This window comes from Vicugna pacos, unplaced genomic scaffold (genome assembly GCF_048564905.1).
Source record: "Vicugna pacos unplaced genomic scaffold, VicPac4 scaffold_19, whole genome shotgun sequence".
Lineage (NCBI taxonomy): Eukaryota > Metazoa > Chordata > Mammalia > Artiodactyla > Camelidae > Vicugna > Vicugna pacos.
Window position 1 is genome coordinate 26082195 of NW_027328740.1, and position 19724 is coordinate 26101918.

At 45.4% G+C, this 19724-nt stretch overlaps 1 long non-coding RNA gene across 1 annotated transcript; it reads left to right on the forward strand.

The window, feature by feature from the left end:
* Window positions 1-5209: 5209 nt before the first annotated feature.
* Window positions 5210-10173, forward strand: LOC140693277 (uncharacterized). Its single transcript, XR_012069000.1, has 3 exons — window positions 5210-5434; window positions 8624-8696; window positions 10070-10173. It is a non-coding gene; the product is annotated as an uncharacterized lncRNA (long non-coding RNA).
* Window positions 10174-19724: the final 9551 nt, after the last annotated feature.

Consider the following 19724-nt stretch of genomic DNA (forward strand, 5'->3'; position numbering starts at 1 on the left):
TCTGCCCGGTTACCTAGGATCCACCAGCCACAACAAGCCTCGCGGTACACACCAACATTCCACCTGGAATCCAACCGCTAACTGCCATCCCCAATGGCTGCTGCATCTTGTCAGTGTTGGGGGAGGGGCTGCATCCGACGAGAGGTTCCTAAGGTAAATGTGATTCTACCCACTAGCGTCCCATGGGCCTTTGTTCTTCCCTCTTTCCTTTTGTTCAGATCTGTATGCACTGTAGCAACGGAGGGAAGTGTGTCCATTTTCAGTTGAATGTTTCACACGTCTTTAAACTTTCTAACAGTTCACAGTACACAGAGACCCACTAAGGGAAACTATTGTTCCTGTAATATGGGCACACCCGCAATACATAGCCGTCGGTTGATTTCTGCTGAAACACCCGCATTCACGGGACATATATCCATTTGTTTCAAGGGGTCTGAAATTCCTAGGAATGATACAATCCCCAATGTGCACTTTACTGCCTGTCTCTTTTGATCTTAGTACACTTTTGCGGAGCTACTTTTCCTTGTTATAGGCTTGTGCCATTTCTTCTCGACGTAGTGTAGAATATGGCATTCATTCATCCTGTTGGAAGACTTGCAAGTCTATATCACGGACTAGGAATCCATTGGATTCCTAATCGGCATTTGGGTTAGGTCACGATATGCTCATATGAATCAATATTTACGAATATAAATGCACGCCTCTGATTTCCGAATACAGGTGTGCTGAGTACATTCAAGCCGCGATACTGGGTCGATGCATACTGAATGATCCTTGACATCACCTTGAGTAATTTCTTTTGAATATTCATGTTACCCTACCCTTTTTGTGTTGTTTGTTTGTTTGATTCTTTCTTGGTCTGCTTCTCGTTTGTTTTGCAAACACGTCAGGCCATGCATCTCTCCGTTTGCTTCCAACAGAGAGTCATATAAGCTGACTCCCTTAAGATAGTGCTTCCAATCCCCTATGATTTCCTGCTTCCCTCTCCCATCTTTAGGGTTTTGATGTCCTCCTTGCTTTCTTCTTGTTTCTTCTTTTCCACTCATGCTCTTCTTGCATTTCCAATAAGGGTTTTCTTCTTTCCATTTCATCTTGCTGCTTATCCCTTCAGGGGAGAATTCTCAACCTATCTGTTAGGATAGGTTTCGAACTGCTGAATTCTTTTAAGATTTGCAGGTCTGTGGCATTCTCTAGCTCTGCTGTTATTAGAAATGGTGGTCATGTGGCATAGGCTACCCTAGATGGCAGCATTTTGCCATTCAAGCTATGGTCTATGTCCTGGCACTCCCCCCTGTCCTGCAATATTGCTGCTGAGATAGCAGCTGAAACCCCTCTGGAGGTTCTCTTGTGACTATGTTGCTTTCCTCCAGGCGCATTTTAAATCACTGGGATGCTCATGAACTTTGTTGATTTGGATCATACAGCTGCTGCTAAGTCTATTGGGATTCCACCTCTTTTGGACGCTGTGTACTTCCTGAATTCGCCTAGATGATTCTATCTTGGCTTTCAGCAAGTTTCAGTCTGATTTTTTTACACATAACTTTTCAAACATTGTTTGTTTCTTTATCTCTTGCTTTTCCATCTGGGACTCTTTCGAATTTTAGTCTTTCATGCCTTGTCTTAAACCAGGATTCAACAGCAATGTTTTCAATGGTTTGCACTTGCTTTCCTATGTGTGCTTCTGACCGAGGGATTTCTGTTCCCCTGTCTTCAAAAACTTTCACGCGTCCCTCTGCAATATCTAGTCTGCTTAGGACGGAATGTTAGCCCTGATATTTTCTCATCCACTGAGTTTTCTGATATTATTTAGCTCGTCATTAGGCTTTCTCTTCCCCTTTTCTGGTATTCTGCCTTTTGTGATTCTGAGACACTGTTGTTCTTCAGTGTTTCCCTCACCTCCATTTTCAATACTTGCTCTGGAGAGCGTTTTGCAGTCTAGTTGTCTGAAAGCTTATCTTTAGGGCCTTCAATCTCTTTGGAACTGAAAATGGTACTTCCTTTTCCTTTTACTGTATTTCTTCATCTCTAGTGGTCAGGTAATTTCGGGTATCTAATGTAGACTTCTAGGGCTTGGTTAAGTGAAAACTTTAGACTCTTGGCTCTACACAATTGCATGGGATTTCTGTGAGGACAAATTTTCCTAGACATTGATGCCATGTCCTGTTCCTGTGTGTGTTGTCTGGTCTATCTCCAATTGCTGGTGTTGCATTTGTTGTGATGAACCCCCCATACTATTTCGATTAAGATAACTTCATTTTGATTACGCTTATCTCAGAAATCTGAAAGAGCACAGGACACTTCCTCTGGTGGAAATGGAGCTTCTAAAGGTTCTCAGCTCTGCATTCTACTCTATGTTATTTTGGAGTGTTTCCAGAAGAGCAGAGTGTGAGTGCGCTTGTGCTTTGTAGTGCCACGGGAATGTCCCACTGAAACCAGTTCTTCCAAGAGCTTCTCTGTCTACAGAAACACCAGTGGAAGCATATCTATGGATGTCACACATCAGGGCCTGCTGGAATGATCCCGCAGCCCGAACTTGGTGTCCTCGCTGCCGAACCGTGCCGGTGCCATCCAAAATGTAGCATCCGCTTTTGAGCGATAAACTGAAGGAAATCATTCCTCGTCTCACGCTGTGGTCTTGGACCACACTTCCTTGTCCTCTCATCCTTGTGGTACGGGTGCACGAAGGCAACCACAGAGCTGTTGCACATCCTGTGCCTCAAACCAAACCATAATCACAGCCCAGGTTATGAATGTAGCAGATCCTAAGGCTTTTCATTCTGAATTCAAACCCAAGGCCCCCTGGATCCCTCAGACCCGATGCACAATATCTCTGATTCAGCCCCACACATGCTCTATTGGCAAAATGCCAAATTGGTCTCTGGTCCTGCAGATGCACTGGGTGTGGCCATGGGACAGATCGATAATTTCAACTGCGTGCGCCAGGGTGGTTGCTTGCTCATTGGGGTCACAGGTCGGTTTGCTCTCTTGATAGGACCCACCACATCCCACAACGCACTCCAGATCCCTGAGACTCAGCGTGTGCCATCATCCGTAGCCCTATCCCTCCCTGAACGCTGCCTCTGCTACCTCAAATTTGGCAGCTCGGAGCTTGGTCTCAGAATCAACTGTGGGGATATTTTGCACTGGATTCTTTGCGTTCTGTCAGCCAAGCATCTGCTGTGCACTCTTCTAACACTCAGCGCATCACCTTCAATCCCATGTCTCCTGTCCGCTTGAGAGTGTGCGTCCAAGTTAAAGAGAGTTTCACCTTTACTGCTCCATCAACAGGGCTCAGACCATGCACTGGTATCCATTCCCTGCTTTTCCTTCTCCTGCTTCCAGGTGTTCTGAGGCCTCATCCTGTCTTTGGAAGTAACAGGCCTCTCTTCGGCAAGTGTCCTGTGCCAAGGGATGGGTGAGTGGATGTTTCCATTGCTGTGTTCATGGGAGCGAGTGAGCGCAGGTTGCACTGCTTCTCTGTCAACTGGGCATCGATGAATCAACACTTTCCAGATACATTTCACAGAAATGTGATTTTTTTTTATCTCTTTGTTTCTATACAGCCGTGGTGGGAGGGATTGTCCGAAGACTCCAGTTTTGACATTGTGTTGATATCTCATTTGCAGTCTCTAAAAATTTAATAGAATTTATATAAATGTTTTGGGAGTTATACGAAAATGAAGTTAGTTTCTGAAACATACTAAATCGACCTAGAAGCCAGACTTGTCAATTTCGGTAACATTTAGTCATCTCTAAGGAAAACAAAGACAGATACAATGCAAACTAGCAGTCCGAACTGTTAAAGGGGTCATGTCAACTCTTTACTGTTGAAGCCTCCGAAACCAACAGGAACCATGAAATAACTAATGGAAACATGAAATAACCCCCAAGCTTGGATTCACTTGTGCATGTGGTGCCCTTTACTCCCGATGACACCTACTGGTCAATGTTGGCATTTCAAGGTGTAACATCCCTCTCAAGGAAAATACAAGAGGAAACGAACTAAATATATACATTTAGCTTTGAATCCAAAGAACCTAGAGGCATTATAGCTATGAGAAGCCTGCTGCAGCTATGCTAGGCTACTGAGAACCAGGTGTTCTTCTATCAGTGATGAGAACGCTTAATCATCCGATCATGTTGGGTAAAGCACTTGAATGCAACCAAGTCTGCACCCCCATGATCGATTGCCCCCGGGGGCTTGACTCAATTGAAAGACGGTCCACATAAGCTGTGTCTTTCATGTCATTGGCGACTTTTACAGTTCCGTTCACTATCTGACTTCTAATATGTACCTAGACTGTCTTGAAAAACGGAGGCCTAATACAGATTCAAGTTCAGTCAAAGATTCCCCTCACTTACCACACTCCCTTCACCCCAGAGAAGACATGAACCCAGCATTTGCTGAATCTAGCGGAAGGCCATCGTTTCTTTGTGGGAGCTAAGTATTCAATTCCTATCTATTTCATACGAGAGTATTTGACCTTTATGGGGTTCCCTGTTGTTCACAGAGGATGAAGCTAGAGGAACTCTGATTCTAGGAGGGGCTTGCTCTTCTCTTACTGGCTTCATTGCAGCTCAGGTACTGATCCCTCAAAATGGATGCCTGAGTGGAGGGGAGGGAAGAGCAAGTGCTTGATAGCTAGGCCCAAACCTGGGAAAAGGCTTACCTGGGCTTGGTGCACTTTGATCTGAATGGCTTGGAATTGCCCCTTGGGTCGTGTGGATTATCTGACCTCTTTCAAGAACATGAGCGTTTTTATCATCTCTGCCATCTCTTCTCTTTAGACGTCAGAGATCTTGGACCCGTTCTTGGAGCAGAGAATTGAGGAACTTCCTCCAGTCCACGGTGGCCCTCCGTATGTTTCTGCTAGTATCAGCGAGGTTCAATATGTCTCATGAATGCCTTTCGAGCCTGCTATCCTCTACAGCTGTCTCCAGGCCAGTATTCTCTATTGTAGCAGAACATCTCTCATCAATGTGTTCGCATCTCTCCTCAATCCGTGCAGCCATATTTTCGGCCAGCTTCTCTTCGTGTCTCCCATAAAGTCGACTTCAACAGGACTGGGCAAGTCTGAAAGGACCTCGGAGCCTCTCCAGTAAGCTGAAGACAGGCAGATCTTCCACTGTCTGCCCTTTCAGGTTCTGGAAACTGAGCCGTGAACTCAGGTCTTTGGGCAGCAGCAGTATCTCGAACTGACACAGCTTCCCGGACCAAAGACCTAAGCCAAGCTCCACAGAGGGCGGCAGCCCCTCCATCGCACTGATCCACCCACAGAACTCTGCCCGGTTACCTAGGATCCACCAGCCACAACAAGCCTCGCTGTACACACCAACATTCCACCTGGAATCCAACCGCTAACTGCCATCCCCAATGGCTGCTGCATCTTGTCAGTGTTGGGGGAGGGGCTGCATCCGACGAGAGGTTCCTAAGGTAAATGTGATTCTACCCACTAGCGTCCCATGGGCCTTTGTTCTTCCCTCTTTCCTTTTGTTCAGATCTGTATGCACTGTAGCAACGGAGGGAAGTGTGTCCATTTTCAGTTGAATGTTTCACACGTCTTTAAACTTTCTAACAGTTCACAGTACACAGAGACCCACTAAGGGAAACTATTGTTCCTGTAATATGGGCACACCCGCAATACATAGCCGTCGGTTGATTTCTGCTGAAACACCCGCATTCACGGGACATATATCCATTTGTTTCAAGGGGTCTGAAATTCCTAGGAATGATACAATCCCCAATGTGCACTTTACTGCCTGTCTCTTTTGATCTTAGTACACTTTTGCGGAGCTACTTTTCCTTGTTATAGGCTTGTGCCATTTCTTCTCGACGTAGTGTAGAATATGGCATTCATTCATCCTGTTGGAAGACTTGCAAGTCTATATCACGGACTAGGAATCCATTGGATTCCTAATCGGCATTTGGGTTAGGTCACGATATGCTCATATGAATCAATATTTACGAATATAAATGCACGCCTCTGATTTCCGAATACAGGTGTGCTGAGTACATTCAAGCCGCGATACTGGGTCGATGCATACTGAATGATCCTTGACATCACCTTGAGTAATTTCTTTTGAATATTCATGTTACCCTACCCTTTTTGTGTTGTTTGTTTGTTTGATTCTTTCTTGGTCTGCTTCTCGTTTGTTTTGCAAACACGTCAGGCCATGCATCTCTCCGTTTGCTTCCAACAGAGAGTCATATAAGCTGACTCCCTTAAGATAGTGCTTCCAATCCCCTATGATTTCCTGCTTCCCTCTCCCATCTTTAGGGTTTTGATGTCCTCCTTGCTTTCTTCTTGTTTCTTCTTTTCCACTCATGCTCTTCTTGCATTTCCAATAAGGGTTTTCTTCTTTCCATTTCATCTTGCTGCTTATCCCTTCAGGGGAGAATTCTCAACCTTTCTTTTAGGATAAGTTTCGAACTGCTGAATTCTTTTAAGATTTGCAGGTCTGTGGCATTCTCTAGCTCTGCTGTTATTAGAAATGGTGGTCATGTGGCATAGGCTACCCTAGATGGCAGCATTTTGCCATTCAAGCTATGGTCTATGTCCTGGCACTCCCCCCTGTCCTGCAATATTGCTGCTGAGATAGCAGCTGAAACCCCTCTGGAGGTTCTCTTGTGACTATGTTGCTTTCCTCCAGGCGCATTTTAAATCACTGGGATGCTCATGAACTTTGTTGATTTGGATCATACAGCTGCTGCTAAGTCTATTGGGATTCCACCTCTTTTGGACGCTGTGTACTTCCTGAATTCGCCTAGATGATTCTATCTTGGCTTTCAGCAAGTTTCAGTCTGATTTTTCTACACATAACTTTTCAAACATTGTTTGTTTCTTTATCTCTTGCTTTTCCATCTGGGACTCTTTCGAATTTTAGTCTTTCATGCCTTGTCTTAAACCAGGATTCAACAGCAATGTTTTCAATGGTTTGCACTTGCTTTCCTATGTGTGCTTCTGACCGAGGGATTTCTGTTCCCCTGTCTTCAAAAACTTTCACGCGTCCCACTGCAATATCTAGTCTGCTTAGGACGGAATGTTAGCCCTGATATTTTCTCATCCACTGAGTTTTCTGATATTATTTAGCTCGTCTTTAGGCTTTCTCTTCCCCTTTTCTGGTATTCTGCCTTTTGTGATTCTGAGACACTGTTGTTCTTCAGTGTTTCCCTCACCTCCATTTTCAATACTTGCTCTGGAGAGCGTTTTGCAGTCTAGTTGTCTGAAAGCTTATCTTTAGGGCCTTCAATCTCTTTGGAACTGAAAATGGTACTTCATTTTCCTTTTACTGTATTTCTTCATCTCTAGTGGTCAGGTAATTTCGGGTATCTAATGTAGACTTCTAGGGCTTGGTTAAGTGAAAACTTTAGACTCTTGGCTCTACACAATTGCATGGGATTTCTGTGAGGACAAATTTTCCTAGACATTGATGCCATGTCCTGTTCCTGTGTGTGTTGTCTGGTCTATCTCCAATTGCTGGTGTTGCCTTTGTTGTGATGAACCCCCCATACTATTTCGATTAGGATAACCTCATTTGGATTACGCTTATCTCACAAATCTGAAAGAGCACAGGACACTTCCTCTGGTGGAAATGGAGCTTCTAAAGGTTCTCAGCTCTGCATTCTACTCTATGTTATTTTGGAGTGTTTCCAGAAGAGCAGACTGTGAGTGCGCTTGTGCTTTGTAGTGCCACGGGTATGTCCCACTGAAACCAGTTCTTCCAAGAGCTTCTCTGTCTACAGAAACACCAGTGGAAGCATATCTATGGATGTCACACATCAGGGCCTGCTGGAATGATCCCGCAGCCCGAACTTGGTGTCCTCGCTGCCGAACCGTGCCGGTGCCATCCAAAATGTAGCATCCGCTTTTGAGCGATAAACTGAAGGAAATCGTTCCTCGTCTCACGCTGTGGTCTTGGACCACACTTCCTTGTCCTCTCATACTTGTGGTACGGGTGCACGAAGGCAACCACAGAGCTGTTGCACATCCTGTGCCTCAAACCAAACCATAATCACAGCCCAGGTTTTGAATGTAGCAGATCCTAAGGCTTTTCATTCTGAATTCAAACCCAAGGCCCCCTGGATCCCTCAGACCCGATGCACAATATCTCTGATTCAGCCCCACACATGCTCTATTGGCAAAATGCCAAATTGGTCTCTGGTCCTGCAGATGCACTGGGTGTGGCCATGGGACAGATCGATAATTTCAACTGCGTGCGCCAGGGTGGTTGCTTGCTCATTGGGGTCACAGGTCGGTTTGCTCTCTTGATAGGACCCACCACATCCCACAACGCACTCCAGATCCCTGAGACTCAGCGTGTGCCATCATCCGTAGCCCTATCCCTCCCTGAACGCTGCCTCTGCTACCTCAAATTTGGCAGCTCGGAGCTTGGTCTCAGAATCAACTGTGGGGATATTTTGCACTGGATTCTTTGCGTTCTGTCAGCCAAGCATCTGCTGTGCACTCTTCTAACACTCAGCGCATCACCTTCAATCCCATGTCTCCTGTCCGCTTGAGAGTGTGCGTCCAAGTTAAAGAGAGTTTCACCTTTACTGCTCCATCAACAGGGCTCAGACCATGCACTGGTATCCATTCCCTGCTTTTCCTTCTCCTGCTTCCAGGTGTTCTGAGGCCTCATCCTGTCTTTGGAAGTAACAGGCCTCTCTTCGGCAAGTGTCCTGTGCCAAGGGCTGGGTGAGTGGATGTTTCCATTGCTGTGTTCATGGGAGCGAGTGAGCGCAGGTTGCACTGCTTCTCTGTCAACTGGGCATCGATGAATCAACACTTTCCAGATACATTTCACAGAAATGTGATTTTTTTTTATCTCTTTGTTTCTATACAGCCGTGGTGGGAGGGATTGTCCGAAGACTCCAGTTTTGACATTGTGTTGATATCTCATTTGCAGTCTCTAAAAATTTAATAGAATTTATATAAATGTTTTGGGAGTTATACGAAAATGAAGTTAGTTTCTGAAACATACTAAATCGACCTAGAAGCCAGACTTGTCAATTTCGGTAACATTTAGTCATCTCTAAGGAAAACAAAGACAGATACAATGCAAACTAGCAGTCCGAACTGTTAAAGGGGTCATGTCAACTCTTTACTGTTGAAGCCTCCGAAACCAACAGGAACCATGAAATAACTAATGGAAACATGAAATAACCCCCAAGCTTGGATTCACTTGTGCATGTGGTGCCCTTTACTCCCGATGACACCTACTGGTCAATGTTGGCATTTCAAGGTGTAACATCCCTCTCAAGGAAAATACAAGAGGAAACGAACTAAATATATACATTTAGCTTTGAATCCAAAGAACCTAGAGGCATTATAGCTATGAGAAGCCTGCTGCAGCTATGCTAGGCTACTGAGAACCAGGTGTTCTTCTATCAGTGATGAGAACGCTTAATCATCCGATCATGTTGGGTAAAGCACTTGAATGCAACCAAGTCTGCACCCCCATGATCGATTGCCCCCGGGGGCTTGACTCAATTGAAAGACGGTCCACATAAGCTGTGTCTTTCATGTCATTGGCGACTTTTACAGTTCCGTTCACTATCTGACTTCTAATATGTACCTAGACTGTCTTGAAAAACGGAGGCCTAATACAGATTCAAGTTCAGTCAAAGATTCCCCTCACTTACCACACTCCCTTCACCCCAGAGAAGACATGAACCCAGCATTTGCTGAATCTAGCAGAAGGCCATCGTTTCTTTGTGGGAGCTAAGTATTCAATTCCTATCTATTTCATACGAGAGTATTTGACCTTTATGGGGTTCCCTGTTGTTCACAGAGGATGAAGCTAGAGGAACTCTGATTCTAGGAGGGGCTTGCTCTTCTCTTACTGGCTTCATTGCAGCTCAGGTACTGATCCCTCAAAATGGATGCCTGAGTGGAGGGGAGGGAAGAGCAAGTGCTTGATAGCTAGGCCCAAACCTGGGAAAAGGCTTACCTGGGCTTGGTGCACTTTGATCTGAATGGCTTGGAATTGCCCCTTGGGTCGTGTGGATTATCTGACCTCTTTCAAGAACATGAGCGTTTTTATCATCTCTGCCATCTCTTCTCTTTAGACGTCAGAGATCTTGGACCCGTTCTTGGAGCAGAGAATTGAGGAACTTCCTCCAGTCCACGGTGGCCCTCCGTATGTTTCTGCTAGTATCAGCGAGGTTCAATATGTCTCATGAATGCCTTTCGAGCCTGCTATCCTCTACAGCTGTCTCCAGGCCAGTATTCTCTATTGTAGCAGAACATCTCTCATCAATGTGTTCGCATCTCTCCTCAATCCGTGCAGCCATATTTTCGGCCAGCTTCTCTTCGTGTCTCCCATAAAGTCGACTTCAACAGGACTGGGCAAGCCTGAAAGGACCTCGGAGCCTCTCCAGTAAGCTGAAGACAGGCAGATCTTCCACTGTCTGCCCTTTCAGGTTCTGGAAACTGAGCCGTGAACTCAGGTCTTTGGGCAGCAGCAGTATCTCGAACTGACACAGCTTCCCGGACCAAAGACCTAAGCCAAGCTCCACAGAGGGCGGCAGCCCCTCCATCGCACTGATCCACCCACAGAACTCTGCCCGGTTACCTAGGATCCACCAGCCACAACAAGCCTCACGGTACACACCAACATTCCACCTGGAATCCAACCGCTAACTGCCATCCCCAATGGCTGCTGCATCTTGTCAGTGTTGGGGGAGGGGCTGCATCCGACGAGAGGTTCCTAAGGTAAATGTGATTCTACCCACTAGCGTCCCATGGGCCTTTGTTCTTCCCTCTTTCCTTTTGTTCAGATCTGTATGCACTGTAGCAACGGAGGGAAGTGTGTCCATTTTCAGTTGAATGTTTCACACGTCTTTAAACTTTCTAACAGTTCACAGTACACAGAGACCCACTAAGGGAAACTATTGTTCCTGTAATATGGGCACACCCGCAATACATAGCCGTCGGTTGATTTCTGCTGAAACACCCGCATTCACGGGACATCTATCCATTTGTTTCAAGGGGGCTGAAATTCCTAGGAATGATACAATCCCCAATGTGCACTTTACTGCCTGTCTCTTTTGACCTTAGTACACTTTTGCGGAGCTACTTTTCCTTGTTATAGGCTTGTGCCATTTCTTCTCGACGTAGTGTAGAATATGGCATTCATTCATCCTGTTGGAAGACTTGCAAGTCTATATCACGGACTAGGAATCCATTGGATTCCTAATCGGCATTTGGGTTAGGTCACGATATGCTCATATGAATCAATATTTACGAATATAAATGCACGCCTCTGATTTCCGAATACAGGTGTGCTGAGTACATTCAAGCCGCGATACTGGGTCGATGCATACTGAATGATCCTTGACATCACCTTGAGTAATTTCTTTTGAATATTCATGTTACCCTACCCTTTTTGTGTTGTTTGTTTGTTTGATTCTTTCTTGGTCTGCTTCTCGTTTGTTTTGCAAACACGTCAGGCCATGCATCTCTCCGTTTGCTTCCAACAGAGAGTCATATAAGCTGACTCCCTTAAGATAGTGCTTCCAATCCCCTATGATTTCCTGCTTCCCTCTCCCATCTTTAGGGTTTTGATGTCCTCCTTGCTTTCTTCTTGTTTCTTCTTTTCCACTCATGCTCTTCTTGCATTTCCAATAAGGGTTTTCTTCTTTCCATTTCATCTTGCTGCTTATCCCTTCAGGGGAGAATTCTCAACCTTTCTTTTAGGATAAGTTTCGAACTGCTGAATTCTTTTAAGATTTGCAGGTCTGTGGCATTCTCTAGCTCTGCTGTTATTAGAAATGGTGGTCATGTGGCATAGGCTACCCTAGATGGCAGCATTTTGCCATTCAAGCTATGGTCTATGTCCTGGCACTCCCCCCTGTCCTGCAATATTGCTGCTGAGATAGCAGCTGAAACCCCTCTGGAGGTTCTCTTGTGACTATGTTGCTTTCCTCCAGGCGCATTTTAAATCACTGGGATGCTCATGAACTTTGTTGATTTGGATCATACAGCTGCTGCTAAGTCTATTGGGATTCCACCTCTTTTGGACGCTGTGTACTTCCTGAATTCGCCTAGATGATTCTATCTTGGCTTTCAGCAAGTTTCAGTCTGATTTTTCTACACATAACTTTTCAAACATTGTTTGTTTCTTTATCTCTTGCTTTTCCATCTGGGACTCTTTCGAATTTTAGTCTTTCATGCCTTGTCTTAAACCAGGATTCAACAGCAATGTTTTCAATGGTTTGCACTTGCTTTCCTATGTGTGCTTCTGACCGAGGGATTTCTGTTCCCCTGTCTTCAAAAACTTTCACGCGTCCCTCTGCAATATCTAGTCTGCTTAGGACGGAATGTTAGCCCTGATATTTTCTCATCCACTGAGTTTTCTGATATTATTTAGCTCGTCTTTAGGCTTTCTCTTCCCCTTTTCTGGTATTCTGCCTTTTGTGATTCTGAGACACTGTTGTTCTTCAGTGTTTCCCTCACCTCCATTTTCAATACTTGCTCTGGAGAGCGTTTTGCAGTCTAGTTGTCTGAAAGCTTATCTTTAGGGCCTTCAATCTCTTTGGAACTGAAAATGGTACTTCATTTTCCTTTTACTGTATTTCTTCATCTCTAGTGGTCAGGTAATTTCGGGTATCTAATGTAGACTTCTAGGGCTTGGTTAAGTGAAAACTTTAGACTCTTGGCTCTACACAATTGCATGGGATTTCTGTGAGGACAAATTTTCCTAGACATTGATGCCATGTCCTGTTCCTGTGTGTGTTGTCTGGTCTATCTCCAATTGCTGGTGTTGCCTTTGTTGTGATGAACCCCCCATACTATTTCGATTAAGATAACTTCATTTTGATTACGCTTATCTCAGAAATCTGAAAGAGCACAGGACACTTCCTCTGGTGGAAATGGAGCTTCTAAAGGTTCTCAGCTCTGCATTCTACTCTATGTTATTTTGGAGTGTTTCCAGAAGAGCAGACTGTGAGTGCGCTTGTGCTTTGTAGTGCCACGGGAATGTCCCACTGAAACCAGTTCTTCCAAGAGCTTCTCTGTCTACAGAAACACCAGTGGAAGCATATCTATGGATGTCACACATCAGGGCCTGCTGGAATGATCCCGCAGCCCGAACTTGGTGTCCTCGCTGCCGAACCGTGCCGGTGCCATCCAAAATGTAGCATCCGCTTTTGAGCGATAAACTGAAGGAAATCATTCCTCGTCTCACGCTGTGGTCTTGGACCACACTTCCTTGTCCTCTCATCATTGTGGTACGGGTGCACGAAGGCAACCACAGAGCTGTTGCACATCCTGTGCCTCAAACCAAACCATAATCACAGCCCAGGTTATGAATGTAGCAGATCCTAAGGCTTTTCATTCTGAATTCAAACCCAAGGCCCCCTGGATCCCTCAGACCCGATGCACAATATCTCTGATTCAGCCCCACACATGCTCTATTGGCAAAATGCCAAATTGGTCTCTGGTCCTGCAGATGCACTGGGTGTGGCCATGGGACAGATCGATAATTTCAACTGCGTGCGCCAGGGTGGTTGCTTGCTCATTGGGGTCACAGGTCGGTTTGCTCTCTTGATAGGACCCACCACATCCCACAACGCACTCCAGATCCCTGAGACTCAGCGTGTGCCATCATCCGTAGCCCTATCCCTCCCTGAACGCTGCCTCTGCTACCTCAAATTTGGCAGCTCGGAGCTTGGTCTCAGAATCAACTGTGGGGATATTTTGCACTGGATTCTTTGCGTTCTGTCAGCCAAGCATCTGCTGTGCACTCTTCTAACACTCAGCGCATCACCTTCAATCCCATGTCTCCTGTCCGCTTGAGAGTGTGCGTCCAAGTTAAAGAGAGTTTCACCTTTACTGCTCCATCAACAGGGCTCAGACCATGCACTGGTATCCATTCCCTGCTTTTCCTTCTCCTGCTTCCAGGTGTTCTGAGGCCTCATCCTGTCTTTGGAAGTAACAGGCCTCTCTTCGGCAAGTGTCCTGTGCCAAGGGCTGGGTGAGTGGATGTTTCCATTGCTGTGTTCATGGGAGCGAGTGAGCGCAGGTTGCACTGCTTCTCTGTCAACTGGGCATCGATGAATCAACACTTTCCAGATACATTTCACAGAAATGTGATTTTTTTTTATCTCTTTGTTTCTATACAGCCGTGGTGGGAGGGATTGTCCGAAGACTCCAGTTTTGACATTGTGTTGATATCTCATTTGCAGTCTCTAAAAATTTAATAGAATTTATATAAATGTTTTGGGAGTTATACGAAAATGAAGTTAGTTTCTGAAACATACTAAATCGACCTAGAAGCCAGACTTGTCAATTTCGGTAACATTTAGTCATCTCTAAGGAAAACAAAGACAGATACAATGCAAACTAGCAGTCCGAACTGTTAAAGGGGTCATGTCAACTCTTTACTGTTGAAGCCTCCGAAACCAACAGGAACCATGAAATAACTAATGGAAACATGAAATAACCCCCAAGCTTGGATTCACTTGTGCATGTGGTGCCCTTTACTCCCGATGACACCTACTGGTCAATGTTGGCATTTCAAGGTGTAACATCCCTCTCAAGGAAAATACAAGAGGAAACGAACTAAATATATACATTTAGCTTTGAATCCAAAGAACCTAGAGGCATTATAGCTATGAGAAGCCTGCTGCAGCTATGCTAGACTACTGAGAACCAGGTGTTCTTCTATCAGTGATGAGAACGCTTAATCATCCGATCATGTTGGGTAAAGCACTTGAATGCAACCAAGTCTGCACCCCCATGATCGATTGCCCCCGGGGGCTTGACTCAATTGAAAGACGGTCCACATAAGCTGTGTCTTTCATGTCATTGGCGACTTTTACAGTTCCGTTCACTATCTGACTTCTAATATGTACCTAGACTGTCTTGAAAAACGGAGGCCTAATACAGATTCAAGTTCAGTCAAAGATTCCCCTCACTTACCACACTCCCTTCACCCCAGAGAAGACATGAACCCAGCATTTGCTGAATCTAGCGGAAGGCCATCGTTTCTTTGTGGGAGCTAAGTATTCAATTCCTATCTATTTCATACGAGAGTATTTGACCTTTATGGGGTTCCCTGTTGTTCACAGAGGATGAAGCTAGAGGAACTCTGATTCTAGGAGGGGCTTGCTCTTCTCTTACTGGCTTCATTGCAGCTCAGGTACTGATCCCTCAAAATGGATGCCTGAGTGGAGGGGAGGGAAGAGCAAGTGCTTGATAGCTAGGCCCAAACCTGGGAAAAGGCTTACCTGGGCTTGGTGCACTTTGATCTGAATGGCTTGGAATTGCCCCTTGGGTCGTGTGGATTATCTGACCTCTTTCAAGAACATGAGCGTTTTTATCATCTCTGCCATCTCTTCTCTTTAGACGTCAGAGATCTTGGACCCGTTCTTGGAGCAGAGAATTGAGGAACTTCCTCCAGTCCACGGTGGCCCTCCGTATGTTTCTGCTAGTATCAGCGAGGTTCAATATGTCTCATGAATGCCTTTCGAGCCTGCTATCCTCTACAGCTGTCTCCAGGCCAGTATTCTCTATTGTAGCAGAACATCTCTCATCAATGTGTTCGCATCTCTCCTCAATCCGTGCAGCCATATTTTCGGCCAGCTTCTCTTCGTGTCTCCCATAAAGTCGACTTCAACAGGACTGGGCAAGTCTGAAAGGACCTCGGAGCCTCTCCAGTAAGCTGAAGACAGGCAGATCTTCCACTGTCTGCCCTTTCAGGTTCTGGAAACTGAGCCGTGAACTCAGGTCTTTGGGCAGCAGCAGTATCTCGAACTGACACAGCTTCCCGGACCAAAGACCTAAGCCAAGCTCCACAGAGGGCGGCAGCCCCTCCATCGCACTGATCCACCCACAGAACTCTGCCCGGTTACCTAGGATCCACCAGCCACAACAAGCCTCGCGGTACACACCAACATTCCACCTGGAATCCAACCGCTAACTGCCATCCCCAATGGCTGCTGCATCTTGTCAGTGTTGGGGGAGGGGCTGCATCCGACGAGAGGTTCCTAAGGTAAATGTGATTCTACCCACTAGCGTCCCATGGGCCTTTGTTCTTCCCTCTTTCCTTTTGTTCAGATCTGTATGCACTGTAGCAACGGAGGGAAGAAGTGTGTCCATTTTCAGTTGAATGTTTCACACGTCTTTAAACTTTCTAACAGTTCACAGTACACAGAGACCCACTAAGGGAAACTATTGTTCCTGTAATATGGGCACACCCGCAATACATAGCCGTCGGTTGATTTCTGCTGAAACACCCGCATTCACGGGACATCTATCCATTAGTTTCAAGGGGGCTGAAATTCCTAGGAATGATACAATCCCCAATGTGCACTTTACTGCCTGTCTCTTTTGATCTTAGTACACTTTTGCGGAGCTACTTTTCCTTGTTATAGGCTTGTGCCATTTCTTCTCGACGTAGTGTAGAATATGGCATTCATTCATCCTGTTGGAAGACTTGCAAGTCTATATCACGGACTAGGAATCCATTGGATTCCAAATCGGCATTTGGGTTAGGTCACGATATGCTCATATGAATCAATATTTACGAATATATATGCACGCCTCTGATTTCCGAATACAGGTGTGCTGAGTACATTCAAGCCGCGATACTGGGTCGATGCGTACTGAATGATCCTTGACATCACCTTGAGTAATTTCTTTTGAATATTCATGTTACCCTACCCTTTTTGTGTGGTTTGTTTGTTTGATTCTTTCTTGGTCTGCTTCTCGTTTGTTTTGCAAACACGTCAGGCCATGCATCTCTCCGTTTGCTTCCAACAGAGAGTCATATAAGCTGACTCCCTTAAGATAGTGCTTCCAATCCCCTATGATTTCCTGCTTCCCTCTCCCATCTTTAGGGTTTTGATGTCCTCCTTGCTTTCTTCTTGTTTCTTCTTTTCCACTCATGCTCTTCTTGCATTTCCAATAAGGGTTTTCTTCTTTCCATTTCATCTTGCTGCTTATCCCTTCAGGGGAGAATTCTCAACCTTTCTTTTAGGATAAGTTTCGAACTGCTGAATTCTTTTAAGATTTGCAGGTCTGTGGCATTCTCTAGCTCTGCTGTTATTAGAAATGGTGGTCATGTGGCATAGGCTACCCTAGATGGCAGCATTTTGCCATTCAAGCTATGGTCTATGTCCTGGCACTCCCCCCTGTCCTGCAATATTGCTGCTGAGATAGCAGCTGAAACCCCTCTGGAGGTTCTCTTGTGACTATGTTGCTTTCCTCCAGGTGCATTTTAAATCACTGGGATGCTCATGAACTTTGTTGATTTGGATCATACAGCTGCTGCTAAGTCTATTGGGATTCCACCTCTTTTGGACGCTGTGTACTTCCTGAATTCGCCTAGATGATTCTATCTTGGCTTTCAGCAAGTTTCAGTCTGATTTTTCTACACATAACTTTTCAAACATTGTTTGTTTCTTTATCTCTTGCTTTTCCATCTGGGACTCTTTCGAATTTTAGTCTTTCATGCCTTGTCTTAAACCAGGATTCAACAGCAATGTTTTCAATGGTTTGCACTTGCTTTCCTATGTGTGCTTCTGACCGAGGGATTTCTGTTCCCCTGTCTTCAAAAACTTTCACGCGTCCCTCTGCAATATCTAGTCTGCTTAGGACGGAATGTTAGCCCTGATATTTTCTCATCCACTGAGTTTTCTGATATTATTTAGCTCGTCTTTAGGCTTTCTCTTCCCCTTTTCTGGTATTCTGCCTTTTGTGATTCTGAGACACTCTTGTTCTTCAGTGTTTCCCTCACCTCCATTTTCAATACTTGCTCTGGAGAGCGTTTTGCAGTCTAGTTGTCTGAAAGCTTATCTTTAGGGCCTTCAATCTCTTTGGAACTGGAAATGGTACTTCATTTTCCTTTTACTGTATTTCTTCATCTCTAGTGGTCAGGTAATTTCGGGTATCTAATGTAGACTTCTAGGGCTTGGTTCAGTGAAAACTTTAGACTCTTGGCTCTACACAATTGCATGGGATTTCTGTGAGGACAAATTTTCCTAGACATTGATGCCATGTCCTGTTCCTGTGTGTGTTGTCTGGTCTATCTCCAATTGCTGGTGTTGCCTTTGTTGTGATGAACCCCCCATACTATTTCGATTAAGATAACTTCATTTTGATTACGCTTATCTCAGAAATCTGAAAGAGCACAGGACACTTCCTCTGGTGGAAATGGAGCTTCTAAAGGTTCTCAGCTCTGCATTCTACTCTATGTTATTTTGGAGTGTTTCCAGAAGAGCAGACTGTGAGTGCGCTTGTGCTTTGTAGTGCCACGGGAATGTCCCACTGAAACCAGTTCTTCCAAGAGCTTCTCTGTCTACAGAAACACCAGTGGAAGCATATCTATGGATGTCACACATCAGGGCCTGCTGGAATGATCCCGCAGCCCGAACTTGGTGTCCTCGCTGCCGAACCGTGCCGGTGCCATCCAAAATGTAGCATCCGCTTTTGAGCGATAAACTGAAGGAAATCATTCCTCGTCTCACGCTGTGGTCTTGGACCACACTTCCTTGTCCTCTCATACTTGTGGTACGGGTGCACGAAGGCAACCACAGAGCTGTTGCACATCCTGTGCCTCAAACCAAACCATAATCACAGCCCAGGTTATGAATGTAGCAGATCCTAAGGCTTTTCATTCTGAATTCAAACCCAAGGCCCCCTGGATCCCTCAGACCCGATGCACAATATCTCTGATTCAGCCCCACACATGCTCTATTGGCAAAATGCCAAATTGGTCTCTGGTCCTGCAGATGCACTGGGTGTGGCCATGGGACAGATCGATAATTTCAACTGCGTGCGCCAGGGTGGTTGCTTGCTCATTGGGGTCACAGGTCGGTTTGCTCTCTTGATAGGACCCACCACATCCCACAACGCACTCCAGATCCCTGAGACTCAGCGTGTGCCATCATCCGTAGCCCTATCCCTCCCTGAACGCTGCCTCTGCTACCTCAAATTTGGCAGCTCGGAGCTTGGTCTCAGAATCAACTGTGGGGATATTTTGCACTGGATTCTTTGCGTTCTGTCAGCCAAGCATCTGCTGTGCACTCTTCTAACACTCAGCGCATCACCTTCAATCCCATGTCTCCTGTCCGCTTGAGAGTGTGCGTCCAAGTTAAAGAGAGTTTCACCTTTACTGCTCCATCAACAGGGCTCAGACCATGCACTGGTATCCATTCCCTGCTTTTCCTTCTCCTGCTTCCAGGTGTTCTGAGGCCTCATCCTGTCTTTGGAAGTAACAGGCCTCTCTTCGGCAAGTGTCCTGTGCCAAGGGCTGGGTGAGTGGATGTTTCCATTGCTGTGTTCATGGGAGCGAGTGAGCGCAGGTTGCACTGCTTCTCTGTCAACTGGGCATCGATGAATCAACACTTTCCAGATACATTTCACAGAAATGTGATTTTTTTTTATCTCTTTGTTTCTATACAGCCGTGGTGGGAGGGATTGTCCGAAGACTCCAGTTTTGACATTGTGTTGATATCTCATTTGCAGTCTCTAAAAATTTAATAGAATTTATATAAATGTTTTGGGAGTTATACGAAAATGAAGTTAGTTTCTGAAACATACTAAATCGACCTAGAAGCCAGACTTGTCAATTTCGGTAACATTTAGTCATCTCTAAGGAAAACAAAGACAGATACAATGCAAACTAGCAGTCCGAACTGTTAAAGGGGTCATGTCAACTCTTTACTGTTGAAGCCTCCGAAACCAACAGGAACCATGAAATAACTAATGGAAACATGA